Source organism: Pogoniulus pusillus, chromosome 10 (assembly GCF_015220805.1).
Source record: "Pogoniulus pusillus isolate bPogPus1 chromosome 10, bPogPus1.pri, whole genome shotgun sequence".
In the NCBI taxonomy this organism is placed as follows: Eukaryota; Metazoa; Chordata; class Aves; order Piciformes; family Lybiidae; genus Pogoniulus; species Pogoniulus pusillus.
This window is the reverse complement of record NC_087273.1, coordinates 4,995,752-5,016,646: the sequence shown is the minus strand read 5'-3', so window position 1 is coordinate 5,016,646 and position 20,895 is coordinate 4,995,752. Positions and strand designations below refer to the sequence as shown.

At 50.9% G+C, this 20,895-nt stretch overlaps 1 protein-coding gene across 5 annotated transcripts in view; it reads left to right on the top strand.

Moving 5' to 3' along the window:
• The first annotated feature begins 5,324 nt into the window (after positions 1-5,324).
• The window catches only part of MAPK10 (mitogen-activated protein kinase 10), a 110,197-nt gene continuing 94,626 nt past the window's right edge, over positions 5,325-20,895 (top strand). For all 5 annotated transcript variants that reach the window (XR_010303629.1, XM_064149583.1, XM_064149582.1 and 2 more), the window contains exons 1-2: positions 5,325-5,793; positions 9,571-9,690. The gene's annotated coding sequence lies outside the window, so the exon portion shown is untranslated. The remainder of the gene's footprint in view (positions 5,794-9,570; positions 9,691-20,895) is intronic.

The following is a 20,895-nucleotide window of genomic DNA, read 5'->3' as shown; positions in this document are numbered from 1 at the left end:
TGGCTGATGTAGTGCAGCCTTTTGCCAGAGGAGCCAAAATCTTTCCTAGGGTTTTCAGTCATCAGGCACCCCCAGAAAGAGGCCAAAGTGTCAGCTTCACTCAGAGGTCACTTTCTTCTGGGCTTTTGTGTAACCACAGTGCATTTCCAGAGACCTGCTGAAAAAGACTTGTAAGCACCAAAATCATCTCTCAGGGTATTCCCTCGTGGTGTTCTCTGGGATCTGGAAGGATCAAAACGTTTCTCAGCATGTTTTAATGCTGCTCTGCACTGGAAGCAGCAGCAGTTCTTCTGCAAACATGACAGTTAGGTGGCAGCACAAATAATCTCTTAGGCACCTTAAGAGCCCAGATGTCAGTTTCAGCTGACAAGCACAAACTTAGGCTGGGTGGAGAACGGATAAGAGAGCAGTGCTCAGGAGAAGGAGCTGGGGGTACTGGGTGGAGAATGGATAAGAGAGCAGTGCTCAGGAGAAGGAGCTGGGGGTGCTGGGTGGAGAATGGATAAGAGAGCAGTGCTCAGGAGAAGGAGCTGGGGGTACTGGGTGGAGAATGGATAAGAGAGCAGTGCTCAGGAGAAGGAGCTGGGGGTGCTGGGTGGAGAATGGATAAGAGAGCAGTGCTCAGGAGAAGGAGCTGGGGGTGCTGGGTGGAGAATGGATAAGAGAGCAGTGCTCAGGAGAAGGAGCTGGGGGTGCTGGGTGGAGAATGGATAAGAGAGCAGTGCTCAGGAGAAGGAGCTGGGGGTGCTGGGTGAGGAGCAGCTCACTATGAGCTGGTAGCCAGAAACCAGCCCTATGCTGGGCTGAGCCCCAGCAGCTTGGGCAGCAGGGGCAGGGAGCAGTTCTGCATCTCTGCTCTACTCAAACCACACTTGAACTGTGTCCAGCTCTGGAATCCTGACACTAGGACGTGGAATTGTTGGTCCTGACGAGGCCATGAAGATGATCAGAGGGCTGGAGCACCTCTGCTATGAAGACAGACAGTGAGAGCCTGGTTGCTCAGCCTGGAGAAGAGAAGGTTGCAGGGAGAACTTAGTATTTGAAGGAGGCTCCAGGAGAGGTGGAGAGGGACTTGTTCCCAAGGCATGCAGTGACAGGATGAGGGGGAACAGCTTCAAACTGGAAGAAGGTGGATTTAGATCAGATGTGAGGAAGCAATTCTTCCCCATGAGGATGGTGAGACACTGGCACGGGTTGCCCTGAGGAGTTGTGGAGGCTGCAACCCTAGAAGTGGTCAAAGGCAGGTTGGATGTGAGCTTGAGTGACCTGGTGCATGGGAAGTGTCCCTGCCCGTGGCAGAGGTTTGGAACTAGGTGATGCTTCAGGTCCTTTCCACTCCAACTCATTCTGTCAATCTGTGTGGTATGGGGGAAAAGAGATTGCATTTAGAGAGACAAAAATGGAATGAAGGTTTTGGTGTGGGTTTGAAATATGTTTTTGCTGGTTTTGTGTTTCCAGTCTTGTGAGGAGGAGGAGTTGGATTTGTGGGGTTTTATTTATTCCAATATCTTGGAACAAAATCCTGGATTCCATTTGTGGATTCTGCTGTGCATCTTTCTGCTTCTCCCCTCATCACTCAAAAATAAATACAGTAAACTCTGGATTTCTGTAGCTTACCCACTCCAACATGCTGTGCTTATTGAGAGCAGTTTCTCAGCACACTCACCCTGCCCATCCTATTGCTTGTGTCTGCTGTCCAGCTGTCATGAAAGTCCCTGCTGCCCTCTGTGCCTCCTCAGGACATTGGTGGTGCTGGCATGACACAGGTGACAGTGGCAGGACATTCCCTGTACCTCTGCATGCTTCTTCACTCTGCCTCTTCCAGTCTTCTCTTAGTATAAGGCAGAGCATGGGGAGAGCTTTCTGTGGAATGGGCTGCCCAGGGAAGTTGTGGAGTTGCCATCCCTGGAGGTGTTCAAAACAGATTGGATGAGGCACTTAGTGCCATGTTCTGGTTGCTTGGGCAGGGCTGGGTGCTAGGTTGGACTGGCTGAGCTTGGAGGTCTCTTCCAACCTGGCTGGTTCTATGATTCTGTGCTGCTGGTAGAGAGATCATTGAAGGTTCCTTGGGCTCCCCTCTCAGCTGCAGTCTTTGTTCTGGACCCCCCAATACAGGAAGGACATGGAACTGTTTGAGCCTGTCCAGAGTAGGCCACGAAGATGCTCAGAGGGCTGCAGCAGCTCTGCTATGAGGACAGGCTGAGAGAGTTGGAGCTCTGCAGCCTGGAGAAGAGAAGGCTTCAAAGAGACCTTGGAGTGGCCTTGCAGTATCTGAAGGGGGCTACAGGAGGGCTGGGGAGGGACTATTGACAAGGTCTGGTAATGACAGGATGAGGAGGAGTAGGTTTGAACTGGCAGAGGGGAGATTGAAACTGGATGTTAGAAGCTCTTTGCAGTGAGGTTGGGGAGACAGTGGCACAGGTTGCCCAGGGAGGTGGTGGAGCACAGAAGCACCCAATGTGATCTTTGATCACATTGGGTGATTCTGTGCTCCACCACCTCCCTGGAGGTGTTCAAGACCAGGCTGGACGAGGCCTTGAGAGACCTGTTCTAGTGGGAGGTGTCCCTGCCTATGGCACAGGGAGGTTGGCACTGGATGATCTTTGAGGTCCCTTCCAACCTAAACCATTCCATGATTCTTACCAGCAGTAGCTGCACAGATCACTGTGCTCAGTGGCCATGAAGGACTTGTGCTGTGGTATTGTCATTGCCCTCATCCTGCACTCCCAGCTTGAGCACAACATTTAAATGACTTTACAATATCAGGGGGGATCACGGTGGGGAAATGGACACTCATGGGGATGTTGGGGAGGAGATGCTTTCTGGGGGGAGATGGACACTCATGGGGATATTGAGGAGGAGATGCTTTCTGGGGGGAGATGGACACTCATGAGGATATTGAGGAGGAGATGCTTTCTGGGGGGAGATGGACACTCATGGGGATATTGAGGAGGAGATGCTTTCTGGGGGGAGATGGACACTCATGGGGATATTGAGGAGGAGATGCTTTCTGGGGGGAGATGGACACTCATGGGGATATTGAGGAGGAGATGCTTTCTAGGGGGAGATGGGTGCTGATAGGGATTTTTTTGAGGGGAGATGGGTGCTGATGGGGATATTGGTGAGGAGATGGTTTTTGGGGGGAGATGGGTGCTGATGGGGATATTGGTGAGGAGATGGTTTTTGGGGGTGAGATGGGTGCTGATGTGGATATTGGGGAGGAGATTTTTTGGGGGGATGATGGGTGCTGATAGGGATGTTTTTTGGGGGTGAGATGGGTGCTGATGTGGATATTGGTGAGGAGATGGTTTTTGGGGGGAGATGGGTGCTGATAGGGATATTGGTGAGATGTTTTTTGGGGGGAGATGGGTGCTGATGTGGATATTGGTGAGGAGATGGTTTTTGGGGGTGAGAGGGGTGCTGATGTGGATGTTGGCGAGGACATTTTTTGGGGGAAATAGATGCTGATGGGGATATTGGGGAGGAGATTTTTTGGGGGGATGATGAGTGCTGATAGGGATGTTTTTTGGGGGGAGTTGGGTGCTGATGGGGATATTGGGCAGGAGATGGTTGCTGGGGGGGAGTTGGGTGCTGATGGGGACATTGGGCAGGAGATGGTTTTTGTGGGGAGATGGGTGCTGATGGGGATATTGGTGAGGAGATGGTTGTTGGGGGGCAGATGGGTGCTGATGGGGATATTGGGCAGGAGATGGTTTTTGGGGGCAGATGGGTGCTGATGGGGATATTGGGCAGGAGATAGTTGTTGGGGGGGAGTTGGGTGCTGATGGGGATATTGGGCAGGAGATGGTTGTTGGGGGGGAGTTGGGTGCTGATGGGGATATTGGTGAGGAGATGGTTGTTGGGGGGGAGTTGGGTGCTGATGGGGATATTGGGCAGGAGATGGTTGTTGGGGGGGAGATGGGCGCTGATGGGGACATTGGGCAGGAGATGGTTGTTGGGGGGGAGTTGGGTGCTGATAGGGATGTTTTTTGGGGGGAGTTGGGTGCTGATGGGGATATTGGGCAGGAGATGGTTTTTGGGGGGAGTTGGGTGCTGATGGGGATATTGGGGAGGAGATGGTTGTTGGGGGGGAGTTGGGTGCTGATGGGGATATTGGGCAGGAGATGGTTGTTGGGGGGGAGTTGGGTGCTGATGGGGATATTGGGCAGGAGATGGTTGTTGGGGAGGAGATGGGTGCTGATGGGGATATTGGGCAGGAGATGGTTGTTGGGGGGAAGATGGGTGCTGATGGGGATATTGGGCAGGAGATGGTTTTTGGGGGGAGTTGGGTGCTGGTGGGGATATTGGGGAGGAGATGGTTGTTGGGGAGGAGATGGGTGCTGATGGGGATATTGGGCAGGAGATGGTTGTTGGGGGGGAAGATGGGTGCTGATGGGGATATTGGGCAGGAGATGGTTGTTGGGGGGGAAGATGGGTGCTGATGGGGATATTGGGCAGGAGATGGTTTTTGGGGGGAGTTGGGTGCTGGTGGGGACATTGGGCAGGAGATGGTTTTTGGGGGGGAGTTGGGTGCTGATGGGGATATTGGGCAGGAGATGGTTGTTGGGGAGGAGATGGGTGCTGATGGGGATATTGGGCAGGAGATGGTTGTTGGGGAGGAGATGGGTGCTGATGGGGATATTGGGGAGGAGATGGTTGTTGGGGTGGAGTTGGGTGCTGATGGGGATATTGGGCAGGAGATGGTTGTTGGGGGGAGATGGGTGCTGATGGGGATATTGGGCAGGAGATGGTTTTTGGGGGGGAGTTGGGTGCTGATGGGGATATTGGGCAGGAGATGGTTGTTGGGGAGGAGATGGGTGCTGATGGGGATATTGGGGAGGAGATGGTTGCTGGGGGGGAGTTGGGTGCTGATGGGGATATTGGGCAGGAGATGGTTGTTGGGGGGGAGATGGGTGCTGATGGGGACATTGGGCAGGAGATGGTTGCTGGGGGGGAGATGGGTGCTGATGGGGACATTGGGCAGGAGATGGTTGTTGGGGGGGAGATGGGCACTGAGCTTTTCCCCCCTGGCGCAGCAGCTAAGGCAAACAAAAGAGCAGCTCCGCACCGCTGCCTGCTCTCAGTACCAACCAGCTCCTAGTGCTGCGACTGCTGCCCTGGGCTAGAGAGGACTGTTCAGCTTCCCCTTCTCAGGCTGTTCTAACCCCCCTGCTTCACCAGGAGATGCCACAAGCCGCGGCTTGCAGCTTAGACTTCTTCCTTCCCTCCCTCCCTCCCTCCCTCCCCCTGCGAGCCCTCTGCGCGCTTTGACGTCATGTGTGCTCCTTTCAGTTGCCATAGCAGCTCCAGTCCCCAAGCTCTCTGCCTGGCTCCTCTGGTAGGTTCCACAATGGTACAGCCAGCATCACGCTGCACAATGGTTTCCAGGCAGTGAAAGAGCGTGATTCAGCAAGCCACTCTTTCCCCCCCCCCCCCCCCCTTTTTTTTTTTCCTGCCCCCCCTTCTTTTATTTCATTATTATCAGACATTTTGCCTCTCCTCTTTCTGTTCTCTTTCTCTTTCCCCTCTTCCCCCAGACTTTTATTTGCTTCTTGAAAGGAAAATCAGCAACTTGACTTGAATCCAGCTGCACATCTCTTTATTCTCTTTATTTATTACCACTCTACCCACCCATCTTTTCCACCCCATCCTCAGCACCGTTTGGAATGTGATTTTTTTATTATTATTATTCTTTTTCTTTTTTAAAAAACAAAATCCCAGCCCCAAGTGGCAGTTTTGGTGGGGGGGGGAAGGTCTCTGGACAAGGAGAGACTAGCTGGCGAGCACGGAATGGTAGGTGGCTGATGCTAATGTTCTCTGACTTACTGCTTTTGCAGGGTGGGGTGGGGGAGGTTGATTGCTGCTTTAAAAGAGAGCCAGAAATGGGGCAGAAGGAGAGAGGTTAATGATGTGAGCTGCTGGCTGTTTGGTAGCCAGACAACAACCTTTGTTTGCCTGTGTTGGGGGGGGGGGGGGGGTTTGTGTGTGTGAGAGCATTTCTGTTTGGGGGCTTTTTAGTGGCTGAGAGAGCAGTGTGGAGATGTGGAGGTGCATCGTGAGCGGGAGCATGATGGTGCTTCACCAGCTAGCTCATGTAAACAGTGGTGTTTGCCTCAGCCTCCTCACCTCTAGCACTGCTTCTGGAGGGCTTTGGGGGGGAAAGGAGCTGGCTTGGCTTGCAGCATCTGCTTGATGTGGATTATCTGCTCGGTACCAAGCCGTAGGAAAATGTGAATTTGTCACCCTTTGGATTGGGTAAAATGAAAGAGATGAGGAGGGGATGATGATAAGCAGCTGGGCACAAGCCTTGGCCTTTTGCAAGGTAGCTGAATGCCAGAAAATGAGAGCTGTGTGTGGGGCAAAGAGAGCATTTGACAAACTGTGGGATGTGTGAGTGAGGGTGGTCTGTAAGCAAGCGGTCTTTAGGGTGATGGTCGCTCTTCTGCCCTGCTCCCCACTGCAAGTGAGCAGCTCAGCCCAGCAGGTCTCAGGGAAGCACCAGGAGCTTTCAGGACAAGCATTTACAGCCTGCTTGTTTTGCCTAAGAGAAGTGATCTGTGAGATGCTGCAGTGAAATCAATGTTGCTTTGCAGGGCAATCCTCTGGCAGAACCAGCTCAGGGAGAAATGCTTCTGGGTTTTGCTGCAGAGAGGCCTGGTTAGAAAGAACACAAACGGGTCCAAACGTGGCTGCAGGAATCAGGTGTTCCAGGGGGGTTTAATCAGCAGGCAGTGCTTGCAGCGAGCCATGATGGGCATGTTTGACACCATCCCTGTGCTGCCTGGCTGTAGGCTTGTTTACATGGGGCTGTCTTTGCTGCAGAGCTTCACAACAGCCCCAATGCAGCCTTCCCTTCCTCACCGTGAGTGCTGCCAGGTGCTTGTTTAAGAGGCAAAGTGATGCTGGGTGAAAATGCACATTTTTGGTGGAGGTGATGGCAGAAAGTAGACAATTTTCGGGAGGAAAATGTAAATGAGTGGAGCATAAAGGACCAGGAGAAGCCTGAAATGAGCTTTTTGGAGGACACAGGGTTTGGCATGCAAAGGCAGCTTCAGAAGAAGAGGAAGGTTAAGGTAGAACAGGATGGTGTTGGTACTGCACAGAGCTGTTTGTCTTTGCCCACACTAAGCTATCTTTGGTTCCTGTGCCTGGGGGAAAGTGGAATGTACCAAATCTCTGTATTTATGGAACAAAGCTAGAAAGGGGGAGATTCAGACTGGGTGTTAGGAAGAAGTTCTTCACCATGAGGGTGGTGAGACCCTGGAACGGGTTGTCCAGGGAGGTGGTGGAAGCCTCATCCGTGGAGGTGTTTAAGGCCAGGCTGGATGAGGCTCTGGCCAGCCTGATCTAGTGTGAGGTGCCCCTGCCCATGGCAGGGGGGGGTTGAAGCTAAACGATCCTTGTGATCCCTTCCAACCCTGATGGATTCTCTGATTTTTAACCCTCTGTCAGAACAGTGCTCTGTGGTCCCTGGCCAGGAACACTGCAACAGTGTTTTCCTGTGGTGGTTCTGCTCTGCTTCTTCTTGCTAGGAGAGGTGGCACAGAAACACCTTTTCAGTTGGCTCAACTAATGACTTTCTCTGGAGAGGACGCAGCTGTGAATGACAAAGGTGATTTGACCTCAGCCATTAACTAATGTTCTTTCTCCCTGACTCTCAGGAAACTGCTCTCCTGTGCATTGCCCTCTCCTGCTGTTTCAGAGCAGGCATAATTTGCAAGGGTCCTGTTGTAATGATCGTTCTGCTGGAGGAGTATTAGGCTTTACAGGGATGTTCCTAAAGAGGATAAGGATAAAAATCATTTAGCATGAAGAATAAGTTGCCCTCAGCTGCCTGTCTGCATGCTTGGTATGAACAAATACTCCTCTCAGGGATAGAAATGTCTGTGCACTGAAGGGGCTTTTTAGGAGCAGATTTTGGGGCTGAGTTTTGTCTCGTGTTCTTTTTCTGCTGCTGTCAGTGGTTGGCATCTTTGAGCCATTATTTAGAGATTTTGTAGTAGTGGATCAATAATTGTAAGGCAGAATATCTTGCAGTGGTGCTCCACTGCCAGAGCTGGCTGGGGAAAGCAAAGGCAGAGCTGTCAAAATTTCTCTGCCGTGGTATTTGTTGGTGAAATTCATGAAGCTCACTTGGAGTTTGCAGTCCACTGCAGAACTCATGCAGTGTAAGGAGCAGCTGCCTCCCTGCAGCTGTTCAAGGCCAGGGTGGATGGGGCCTTGAGCAAGCTGGGCCAGTGGGAGGTATCCCTGCCCATGGCAGGGGATTGCAGCTGGATGATCTTTGAGGTCTCTTCCAACCCATTCCGTGAAGGAGGAGGTAAAGCAAGCCCCGAGAAGGAGGATATTCCAGCTTTGCTTTGGCAGACACCATCACAGTTTCAGTGAGAGTTAGAGGGGTGAAGGCTGTATTTAGGGAAAGGTCCCCAGCTTTAGAAGTGGTTCTCTCTTAAACTGTGGCTCAGTTGAAGCTACCCAGCTACTATACAACAACAAAAATAAAAGTTAGAGAGAGAAGATGATGCAGACTGAAGTGTTGTTTGAGTGGGAGAGCAGTGGCATAGTCATTCCCTCCCCATTCCCCCCCCCCCAACAAAAAAGATTAAAAAAAATGAAGTCAGACAGTTTCTAACACTCAGGATATGGTGGTCAAGGTTGGCCAGGGAGGTTGTGGGTGCCTTCTCCCTGGAGATGTTCAAAATCAGGTTGGATGAAGTGTGGATGAGGTTGGACAGAGTGGCTGAGAGCAGCCAGGCAGAGAGGAGCTGAAGAGGAGGCAGCAGTGTGCCAAGGTGGGCAACAGAGCCAATGGCATCCTGGGCTGGCTCAGGAGCAGTGTGGGCAGCAGGACAAGGGAGGTTCTTCTGCCCCTGTGCTCAGCACTGCTCAGGCCACACCTTGAGTGCTGTGTCCAGTTCTGGGCTCCTCCATTGCAGAGAGATGTTGCAGTACTGGAAGGTGTCCACAGGAGGGCGCCAAAGCTGGTGAGGGGCCTGGAGCAGAGCCCTGTGAGGAGAGGCTGAGGGAGCTGGGGGTGTGCAGCCTGCAGCAGAGGAGGCTCAGGGCAGAGCTCATTGCTGTCTGCAGCTGCCTGAAGGGAGGCTGTAGCCAGGTGGGGTTGGGCTCTGCTGCCAGGCAAGCAGCAACAGAAGGGGACAGAGCCTCAAGCTGTGCCAGGGGAGGTCTAGGCTGGATGTTAGGAGGAAGTTGTTGGCAGGGAGAGTGATTGGCATTGGAATGGGCTGCCCAGGGAGGTGGTGGAGTTGCTGTGCCTGGAGGTGTTGAAGCCAAGCCTGGCTGGGGCACTTAGTGCCATGGTCTGGTTGATTGGCCAGGGCTGGGTGCTAGGTTGGGCTGGCTGAGCTTGGAGCTCTCTTCCAACCTGGCTGATTCTCTGATTCTACTGCTTGTAACTTGAACACATTATGGTGGTACCAGAAGCAAATCATACAATCATTTTGGTGCAATGTGGAAACCCCAACATTCCAGATGAGTTCATCTTTCTGTGCCTATCATAGCTGGAAACTAACTCTCAGATATTTCTTTCTCTTTTTATTTGTCTGTGCTTAGGGCTAGTATTAGAAACCTGGAGCAGCAGCAGGCCAGACTCAAGTCCCAGCCATGGCAACCCATGCATGAAGTTGATGCCTTTGAACCATTTCCTATAGATGAGACATAGCAGACACTGTGGTGAGTCAACAGTGTGTTCTTCTATCCAGTCATACTCCTCTGCAAGTAAAAACAGTGCTTAAAGCCAACATGGGTGCTGGTTATTTTCATTTAAGGGCTCTGGTTTCTTTAGAGTTTGGGTTTGTTGCTTGCTTTGGGTTTGTTGTTTGGTTTGGGGTTTGGTTTGGTTCTTTGTGTCTTGGGTTTTTTTGTTTGCTTGTGTTATTTTTGAAGGAGAGAAACCTGAAAATGACAACTTGTTGGGGAATTTTGGTACATGCAAGCACAATGCTTTGCATTCTCTAACTGCCATTTTTATGTGCATCACTGCTGGATTTATGCCTGTGGCTGTCAGGAGTGGCTCGTTGGGAGTATGGCTTTGGTGAAAGTGTGGAGGTACCTGAATAATTTTCACAGTAGCCTACATCTGCAGTGTTCTGGAGTGAATCCATGCATTGCTTTACAGCATTTTGGTGTAAATCATGTCTTGCATCTCTTTATTTGAAGTAGGGAAGTGGAAAAGTTGAATTATTTGGTTGTCTGTTGGGTTGGTTGGTTATTTATTTATGTGGTTGTTAATGTGTTTGTTTATTTATATATCAGTCTGTTTGCTTATTTGTTTTCCCCTCTGAGATGACTGAAGATGATGAGGAATCCTAAAAGAAATTGTTTTGGACATCTCTTTATACTTGGGCAGGACAGTAAATTGTGGGAGTAGTAGTGGGAAGCAGATAAGCTTTGAAAGACTTCTCTGTGGCTTTGAACGCTCTCTAAGGCTGTGGTTCACTTCCATGCATGTTTCTGACATAAGTTGTTCTGCTCCTGGGAACTTGGAATCATAGAATGGTTTAGGTTGGAAGGGACCTCAAGGATCATCCAGTTCCAACCCCACTGTGCCATAGGCAGGGACACCTCCCACTAGAACAGGTCGCTCAAGGCCTCGTCCAGCCTGGTCTTGAACACCTCCAGGGAGGTTGTGGAGCACAGAATCACAGATTGTGATCACATTGGGTGATCCACCACCTCCCTGGGCAACCTGTGCCAGTGTCTCACCACCCTCACTGCAAAGAACTTCTTCCTAACATCCACTTTCAATCTCCCCTCTGCCAGTTTAACCCCATTACCCCTTGTCCTGTCATTACCACACCTTGTCATAGTCCCTCCTCAGCTCTCCTGTAGCCCCCTTCTGATACTGAAAGGCCACTAAAAGGTCTCCTTGAAGCATTCTCTTCTCCAGGCTGCAGAGCCCCAACTTCTGTAGTCTGTCCTCATAGCAGCACTGCTCCAGCCCATTGAGATGGCTTTGTTTTTCCTTTGGAAGATGAGCAGTTGGTTTTCAGATGTCCCTTGCATCATGAATATGGAATCTTGTAGCTCTGCAAGGCAAACAATTTGCTGTTCAGAACAAGTTAATACCAATTTTTCCTTCCCCTGCCCCCCAGTGCTGCTTAGATGTTGGTCAGCTGCAGTCACCACAACCAGCATGAACTGAGAGCTAAAGCCTTCAAAAGAAGCAACAGATCCAAGCAGACTTCCAGCAGGTCTTTTTTTTGTGATTTGGCCATGTCAGATATTATTCCTGGTGGTATCACCCCAAGCAGGTGGAGGTGGAGATCACCAAAATGCTTCTGGCATTTTGCTAGGAACTAGAACTCTGCTCTTTGTAAATCAGGCAGATATAGGAACCCATAATAGATGCTGGCTGGTGGGCAGGAGTGATAGGTGGCTAATAAAACAGTCATGAAATGAGTGCTGTGGTGGCAATTTCATTTTCATTCTTGATAGAGCTGCTGAAAAACATTGAGCAAGTGAGAGTCAAGGCAGTTTGATTCTGCTCTGTAGTGAAATGGAGAGAAAAAGGCATAGCAAAGGAGCAGATCCAGAGGAGGAGAACGAAAATGATTCAGGGGTTTGGAGAACCTCTGCTATGAGGACAGGCTGAGGGAGCTGGTGATGCTCAGCCTGGAGAAGAGAAGGCTGCAGGCAGAGCTCAGAGCAGCCTGCCAGTACCTGAAGGGGCTACAAGAAGGCTGCAGAGGGACTGTTCCCACAGGCCTGCAGGGGCAGGACAAGGGACAATGGTTTGAGATGAGAGCAGAGCAGATTGAGGTTGGATGTGAGGAACAAGTTGTGCACCAGGAGGGTGCTGCAACACTGCAGCAGGTTGCCTAGGGAGGTGCTTGTGACCCCATCCCTGGAGCTCTTCAAGGTGAGGCTGGACAGGGCTGTGGGCAACCTCATCCTAGTGGAGGATGGCCTTGAACACCTCCAGAGAGGGGGCAACCACAACCTCCCTGGGCAGCCTGTGACAATGTCCCCCCACCCTCACTGCCAAGAATTTCTTCCTCATCTCCCCTCTCAATCTCCCCTCTCCCAGCTCAAAGCCATTGTCCCTGATCCTGGCACTCCCAGCCTTTGTCAAAAGTCCCTTCCCAGCTCTCCTACAGCCCCTTCAGGTACTGGCAGGATTCTCTGAGGTCTCCCTGCAGCCTTCTCTTCTCCAGGCTGCACAGCCCCAACTCTCCCAGCCTGTCCCCATAGCAGAAGTTCTGCAGCCCTCTGATCATCTTTGTGATCTCCTCTGAACCCTCTCCATTAGCTTCAAGTCCTTCTTGTGCCAGGGATGCAGTGCTGCAGGTGTGGCCTGAACAGAGCAGAGGGGCAGAATCCCCTCCCTGTGCTGCTGCTTTCCCTGCTTTGGATGCAGCCAGCACACAGCTGCCTGCTGGGCTGCCAGAGACCTTTACCAGCTCATATTCCACAAGTCTAATTTTGTGAGATAGAAATGTTTCCCTTCTGTTAACAGTTCTGCTTCCTAACCCAACATTTTCTGCTCAGCTGCTGGTTTATGACCTCTTTTTGAAGTGCTCAATATCAGAAACGAGTCCTGCCTACGCTGACCTTCATGGGGTTCTGTTTGGTTGTTTTTAAATGTGATGTCAAGTGTGGCTATTAGTCCTATACCAGGGAAAAGTCTCCTTGTATGAACTGAGTGCATAACTGCAGGGACTTTGAGAGTACTATGAAGATAAAATAGCTTCCTGATAAGAAGTTCTGATTCGCTGCAGGTAAAAAAGTCATTGCTAAAGATTATGTTTATACAGCAGGCTCTGGAGTAATTTATCCTGTCTGTAGCTTGGTGCTTGCTGTCTCAAGCCAGTTCATCCAGATCAATGCTGCTTAGAGAACCATAGAATCCATTTAGGTTGGAAAAGGTCTTTGAGATCACAGAGTGTGACGAGTTGGAAGGGTCCCCCTGAAGTCAAGTGCCAGAGCAGCACCTCCTGGAGGTGGCCACTACCTGAAAGGAAGTTGTAGCCAGGTGAGGTTGGTCTCTTCTCCCAGGAACCCAGTGATGGAACAAGAGGACACAGTCTCAAGCTGTGCCAGGGCAGGTTCAGGCTGAACGTTAGGAAAAAGTTCTTCCCAGCAAGAGTGATTGGCATTGGAATGGGCTGCCTGGGGAGGTAGTGGAGTCCCCATCCCTGGAGGTGCTCAAGAAAAGCCTGGATGAGGCACTTAGTGCCATGGGGTAGTTAATTAGAAGGGTTAGGTGATAGGTTGGACTCGATGATCTTAAAGGTCTTTTCCAACCTGCTTGATTCTGTGAACACATCCAGGAGGGTTTTGAAAGTCTCCAGAGGAGGAGACTCCACCACCTCCCTGGGCAGCCCATTCCAATGCCAATCACTCTCTATGCCAACAACTTCCTCCTAACATCCAGCCTAGACCTCCCCTGGCACAACTTGAGACTGTGTCCCCTTCTTCTGTTGCTGCTTGCCTGGCAGCAGAGCCCAACCCCACCTGGCTACAGCCTCCCTTCAGGTAGCTGCAGACAGCAATGAGGTCAGCCCTGAGCCTCCTCTTCTGCAGGCTGCACACCCCCAGCTCCCTCAGCCTCTCCTCACAGGGCTCTGCTCCAGGTCCCTCCCCAGAAATACACCTTTAAAATATACTTTATTTCTTTAACCCTTTGAAGTGTTTCTGTTCCTGGATTGATGAGGAGGCAAGCAAAAAACAATGCTGCAGTTCTCGAAATCATTAAAAAAGGAACTTTAAAAAGCCTCTCTCTGAGCTGTTTCTGAAAAAAAAAAAAAGAAACTAAGTAATTTCCATGGCTTAATTGTGAACCATAATGCTCCTTAAATGCCTGCATTAGTTTTCTGTTAGATTTCAGGCATCAGAGTGTGGATAGATGCTTTTATGGCATCATGAATGCTTGATTTGCTGTCGTGCTTCACATTAATTTCATTATCTGCCAAGCAGCTTTAAAGAGAATCTACTGAATGTCTTCTGTGGCAGGATAATGGCAGAAAAATATTTATCCCTTTGTAGCAATGGCAATGATCTATAAATCCTGCCACAGGAACAATGGGTTTAAGGTGATGTATTTAACAACCATCATCATCCAACCCTCTGCTTGCCTGTTAAGGATTCAAAGCAACAAAGGTTTGGATATCTGCTGGGTTTGGGGGGGTTTTAGGTAGTTTTTAGTGGTAATTTTTAGTTGAGCTCCTGTGTGTAGACTCTAATCCCCTGCATAGTTACACTGATTGCAGTAAGGGTGAGATGATTTACACCAGTTGAGGTTGGCACTTTGTAGGTGTGCTGCAGTGGTGGTTTTCAAGTGCCACTACAGCTGCTACAGAACATTTCTCCTCTGATTCAGTGCAGGCTGAGGTTCTGACCTGCAAACCTTTTTGTTTGCTTCACATTCCTGAGCTCTTACACCTGCTTAATATAATGTGGGAAAGGACTTGGTGCTGGTGAGGGAGAAGGTGGACAGGAGGCAGCAATGAGCGCTGGCAGCACAGAAAGCCAAGGGCAGCCTGGGCTGCACCCAAAGCAGTGTGGTCAGAGGTGGAGAGAAGGGATCCTGCCCCTGTGCTCTGGGGAGACCTCACCTGCACTGCTGTGGGACTCCAACACAAGAAGGATGTGGCCCTGCTGGAGAGGGTCCAGAGGAGGCCACAAAGAGCATCAGAGGGCTGGAGAACCTCTGCTATGAGGACAGGCTGAGAGAGCTGGGGATGTTCAGCCTGGAGAAGAGAAGGCTCCAGGCAGAGCTCAGAGCAGCCTGCCAGTACCTGAAGGAGCTACAAGAAGGCTGCAGAGGGACTGTTCCCAAAGGCCTGCAGGGACAGGATGAGGGACAATGGTTTGAGATGAGAGCAGAGCAGATTGAGATTGGATGTGAGGATTCATAGAATCAGCCAGGTTGGAAGAGAGCTCCAAGCTCATCCAGCCCAATCTAGCACCCAGCCCTCGCCAGTCAACCAGACCATGACACTAAGTGCCTCATCCAGGCTTTGCTTGAACACCTCCAGGGATGGTGACTCCAGCACCTCCCTGGGCAGCCCATTCCAATGCCAATTGCTGTCTCTGAAGAACTTCCTCCTACCATCCAGGTGTCCCTCCCATGGCAAACAGCTCTCCACAAACTTCTCCAAGTAGCATGGCTAGGTTCTGCCCTATGGTCAGGGCAATCCTCCCCCACAATCCAAACTGCTTCATGAGCCTGATCTGGCTGACCATGTCCTTGCTCACTGCAGTGGGGCTGGACTAAATGACCTCTGCAAGGTCCTTTCTAACAGAAAGCATTCTGTGAAAAGACAAGAGCAGGCTAAGAGGCTGAGGAGGGTGCAAGCTCACAGCCCTGAAGCAGGACTAATGCTCTTGTGCAGCAGCTGTCTTCATCCAGCACCCTGCCCTAGCAGCTGCAGGCTTCCCCCTTCCTCACTACTGCCTCTTACAGGACATGATGGTGCCAAGCCTCAGGTTTTTGTACCCATCCCACTGAGTTGCAAAGCTGCTCCTGATCTTGTGATGGGAGCTGCTTGTGTTCCACCACCCACTCCACTCCTTGCTGCTCCAGATAACCGCTCCTGCTGCGCCAGCTCGGCGCTTCCAGCACTCCTCTTCAGACACACTTCACAACCAGCTCAGTGCTCTTGCACACAGGGAAGTGCTGAGGGGATTCTGCTCCATCATCATCTGCAGGGACTTCTGGTCTCATGCTCTTTGTCTCTCTTCCAAGATACTCTCTTTGGATTCATGGATTCACAGAATGGGGTAGGTTGGGAGGGATCTTCAAGATCATCCAGTTCCAACCCTTCTGCCATGGGCAGAGACACCTCCCACCAGCCCAGCTTGCTCAAGGCCTCATCCAACCTGGCCTTGAACACCTCCAGGCAGGGGACAGCCACAGCCTTCCTGGGCAACCTGTGCCAGTGTCTCCCCACCTTCGCTCTGAATTTCTTCCTCATCTCCACTCTCAATCTCCCCTCTCCCATCTCAAAGCCATTGTCCCTCATCTTGACACTCCCAGCCAGCCCTTGCCCAAAGTCCCTCCCCAGCATTCCTGGAACCCCTTCAGCTACTGGCAGGCTGCTCTAAGGTCTGCCTGGACTGACTTTCTGAAGAGTCAATCCATAGATACATTACACTGTCTTCAATACCACCTACAAGTCCTCAATTGTAAGCAAGCCACTTAAGGGGTTTTTCATTGTTGATGATGAAAGGAAGAGCTGTGCTGTCTGGGATTCCTGCCTAACATGGGAATCTTCTTACAACCCTGAAGTTGCTTTGGTGACTTTGTAAGGTGATCTTGGTCAGTCAGCCTATTTGTCAGGTTTGGAGTTGTGCCTGCCACAGTCATGTGTGGAGCTTAAATTGGTGGATTGCAAAGAGAATCATTTTGTGTGGAGGCAGTGGGTGCTGTTCCCTGCAGAACCATGGAGTCATAAACTTCTTTTGGGTGGGAAAAGGCTTCTGACATCATCCAGTCCAACCACCAACCCAACACCACCATGACCATCAAACCGTGTGACCATCAGCAGGAATGAAGGCAGCCCTCAGGCTCCTCTGCTCCAAGCTCAAGAGCCTCACCTACCTCAGCCTGGCCTCAGAAGGAATTCCTGTAGTTGGAAAAGCCCTCTAAGATCTCTGGGACCAACCTTCAACCCAGCACCCCTGTGGCCACTAAACCATGTCCCCAGGTGCCATGGCCCCACCTTTCATAGGGTCATAGAATTTGTGGAACACCTCCAGGCATGGGGACTCCACCACCTCTCTGGGCAGCCTCTGCCAATCCCTGACCACTCTTGCAGCAAACAAATTTTTTCTTCATCTCTAACCTAACCCATCCCTGGCACAATTTCAGGCCATTTCCTCTCATCCTGTCACCTGAGACTAGGGAGAAGAGCTCAACCCCCACCTGGCTGCAGCCTCCTCTCAGGGAGCTGCAGAGAGCAATGAGCTCTGCCCTCAGCCTCCTCTTCTCCACGCTGCACACCCCCAGCTCCCTCAGCTGCTGTTCTCCAAGCACTGCTTGATGAGGCACTGAATTTAATTTGCTGTTTCTTCTTACCTTCAGTGTGGGGGAAAAAAACCCACAAACATAGGATTTAGGAAAGTGGGGATGACTTCTAGCAAGATGCATTTAAAATCATCTTCTGCTGGTTGAAGAGTGAGCAAGTGCTGGCTTGCAACCCAGGGTTCATTTCTCTTTTGTGCTTATGTTAACAGCTTTCTAATTAAGCTTCACTTGTAATTTTGATGATAGTTTCCTTTTCCATTCAAGCATAACAAAACACTTAAGCAAGCATTAAGAAGCCTCACATCAAGGTGGGAAAAAATAAATCTTGCTGCCCCTCTTTTATTCTTGGGCAAAACATAATAGAGGGTGAGGGAGTTTCTCTGAAGTGGCAAATGCTGCAGAGGGCACCTCCCTCTACTACAGTAGTAGCAGAAGGAATAGTTGTGGAGAGTAAACTCTCTGCTACTCCAAGCTGTATGGATCACAGTGTTCAAGTGTGGATATCTGGATAGATCCTTCCATATTAAGCTTTAATAACAGCATCACAGAACTGACCAGATTGAAAAAGACCTTCCAGGTCATCAAGTGCAACCAAACACCTTCTAGTCAACTAAGCCATGGAACCAAGTGCCTCATCCAGTCTTCTTTTAAACACCTTCATGGGTAGATTCAGATTGGATGTCAGGAAGGAGTTCTTCACCATGAGGGTGATGAGAGCCTGGAATGGGTTGCTCAGGAAGGTGGTGGAAGCCTCATGCCTGGAAGTGTTTAAGGCCAGGCTGGATGAGGCTCTGGCCAGCCTGATCTAGTGTGAGGTGTCCCTGCCTATGGCAGAGGGGGTTGGAACTGGAAGATCCTTGTGGTCCCTTCCAACCCTGACTGATTCTGTGATCTCTGAGGTCTCTTCCAACTGGATGTGTTTTGTGATTCTGTGACTGAAGTATTTGCCATCAGTTTCTTCATCACCAGCACAGCTTACCTGGTACCATCAGACACACATTTACCTGTGCAGGGTTAACAGCAGGAAGGGGTAGAGCTGCTTTCCTCATCCATGCATCAAAGCATTCGTTGCTTTGGAGAATGGAAGGGCCACTTTGGTACAGGGGCTACTCCCCTGGGATTTCTGCTCCATGAGTCTGCCAGAAGCACAGAGAGATCCTCTTTTCCTCCAGTGTCACATGGGAAGCACAGAATCGTAGCATCAACTAGGTTGGAAATGACCTTTGAGATCACCCAACACCTTCTACTTAACCCCTGGCACTAAGTGCCTCATCCAGCCTCCTTTTAAACACCTCTAGGGATGGGGACTCCACCATCTCCCTGGTAGCCCATTCCAATGCCAATCACTCTTGCTGGCAAGAACTTCTTCCTAACATCTAGCCTAGACCTCCCCTGGCACAGCTTGAGGCTGTGTCCTCTTGTTCTGTCACTGAGTGCCTGGCAGAAGAGACCAACCCCACCTGGCCACAGCCTCCTTTCAAGTAGCTGTAGACAGCAATGAGCTCTGCCCTGAGCCTCCTCTTCTCCAAACAAACCAAACCAAAGGTGTTAATAGGAGATGTTGTGGCAGGAAGTGCTGAGCTGAGATTTTGGGGGAAAAGACAAGGACTTGATGGTTTGGCCTCAAACTCTGTCAGAGGAGGTTCATGGAACAGCAAGGTACCCTCGTGGCCAAAAAGGCCAAAGGCATCCTGGGGTGTGTTAAAGAAGAGTGTGGCCAGCAGCTTACTGTCAGCAGTGTTTCAGGATCCAGCCCTATCCACAGGAGTGAAAAAGGGAGAGCTTTGACAGGATAGAATCAATCATGGTTGGAAGGCACCACAAGGATCATCCAGTTCCAACCCCCCTGCCAGGGGCAAGGACACCTCACACTAGATCAGGCTGTCCAGAGCCTCATCCAGCCTGGCCATAAACACCTCCAGGGCTGCATAATTGCATGCATACTTTATTTTGAGCACCTGAATCATCCTAACAAAGCTAACTTCACCAGACTATTAACCTTAATCAGACTAAATTCAGGTGCTTGAAGTGAAGCACAGCATAAAGAACATTGCTACATTAAGTCTGAGCTCAGAAGAACAGAATTCCCACCCAGGAGAAAAAAAAATCCAACCCCAGATTTCCACTGGCAGAACTCAGAGTACATCTCTGACAGCCTCCCACATGCACACTTGTGTCTGCATCCTGGTGTTCTTCAGCCCTAGCTATATTCAGAGAGTCACAGAATGGGCTAGATTGGAAGGGACCTTAAAGATGATCTAGTTCCAAGCCCCCTGCCAGGGCTAGGAGAACATACCACTGAACCAGGTGGCTTAAGTCCTTGTCCATCCTGGCTTTGAACACCTCCAGGGAGAGGGTGTCCACAGCCTCCCTGGATCTTGGAATGAATCAAAAGCTTTGTGACTGGCAGCACAGGGACAGGATTCTGCTCCTCTGCACTCCTGATACCTCACCTGCAGCACTCTCCAGTTCTGGTGCCCCTGGCACAAGGGGGACCTGGAGCTGCTGGAGAGGGACCAAGAGGAGGCCATGAAGATGATCAGAGGGCTGGAGAACCTCCCCTGTGGGGATGGGCTGAGAGATTTGGGGCCTGAAGAGGAGAAGGCTGCAGAGAGACCTTAGAGCAGCCTGCCAGTACTTGAAGGGGCTCCAGGAGAGCTGGAGAGGGACTTCTGACAAGAGCTTGCAGGCAGGGTGAGAGGGAACCCCAGCTATACCAGCATGTTTGTGGGCTAGAGCTGCTGAGCTTTCCAGCTCTTATTGCTCCCCAGTATTAGGAACCAAGAGTGAAATAAAAGGCCTAAGTCTGAAACAGAGCTCTCATTATTAGATAGCAGACAGCTCTAATCCCATCTGTGTAGCTCCACAGCCAGCATCTGGGTCACATGAAATGCTCCCTGCCTCCAACCAGAAGCCCTCTAATGATTATTCATGATGAGTTTTAAAGAGAGCACTGCACTGTACTGCTAAGTGAGTGTCTGCAGACTCCTTCCCACTCAGCAGCATCTCAAGCAGCCATTCCTAGAACCATCCTGACAACTCCCTGATTAATCCTCAGCCATGTGTGTCAGGTATTATTAACACTTAGCTGCTCAGGGCTCACTCTTTACTCCTCTCTGGGCCGGTTTGTTCATGCAGTGCCTGAGTGAAGCTGTCATGTGTGTCACACTGTCAGGCTGGGCTGCACAACCCATTTCCACTTGGTAATTTGTTTACTGCTTTGCTGCAGAGTGCATCTGAAAAGGTGGTGGTGGTGATCTGAGCTGCTGGTGCAAGTGTTGGTTGTTGCCTCTGCTGCTCTTTAAGTGTGCTGTTGTAGATGCCACACAGCACAGGCCGAGGTGTTCCCTGCTCCTGTAGCCCTGGTACCTTGCTGATACCTCAGTTTGCTGTGGCTGTGCTGCTGGGCACCAGTGCTCCTTAAGTGCAGGTACTCTTGACCACAGAAGGTGACTTGGCTCTCCTGTCAGGAGCATTTGTCCTTCTGGTCCTCCTGCTGAGCTGTTGTCCTGTAGCAGATGCTGCTGTGGTCAAAATAGGTATTAGCAAAAGCAGCACGGCCAGAGCTGGAGAGGAGGGATCCTGCCCCTCTGCTCTGCTGAGACCTCACCTGCACTGCTGAGGCCAGCTGTAAGGCTCCCTACACAAGAGACAGGGACCTGCTGGGGTGGGTCCAGAGGAAGCCACAAAGATGATCAGAGAGCTGGAGAAGCCATCCTGCAAGGACAGGCTGGGAGAGTTAGGCATGTCCAGCCTGGAGAAGAGAAGGCTCCAGGCAGACCTTAGAGCTGCATTTCAGTATGTGCAGGCAGGCTGGGAAGGGACTGCTCAGAAGGACCTCTGGGGATAGGATGAGGGCAATGGTTTGGAACTGGAGCAGGGCAGAGTTAGTTTGGATATCAGGAGGA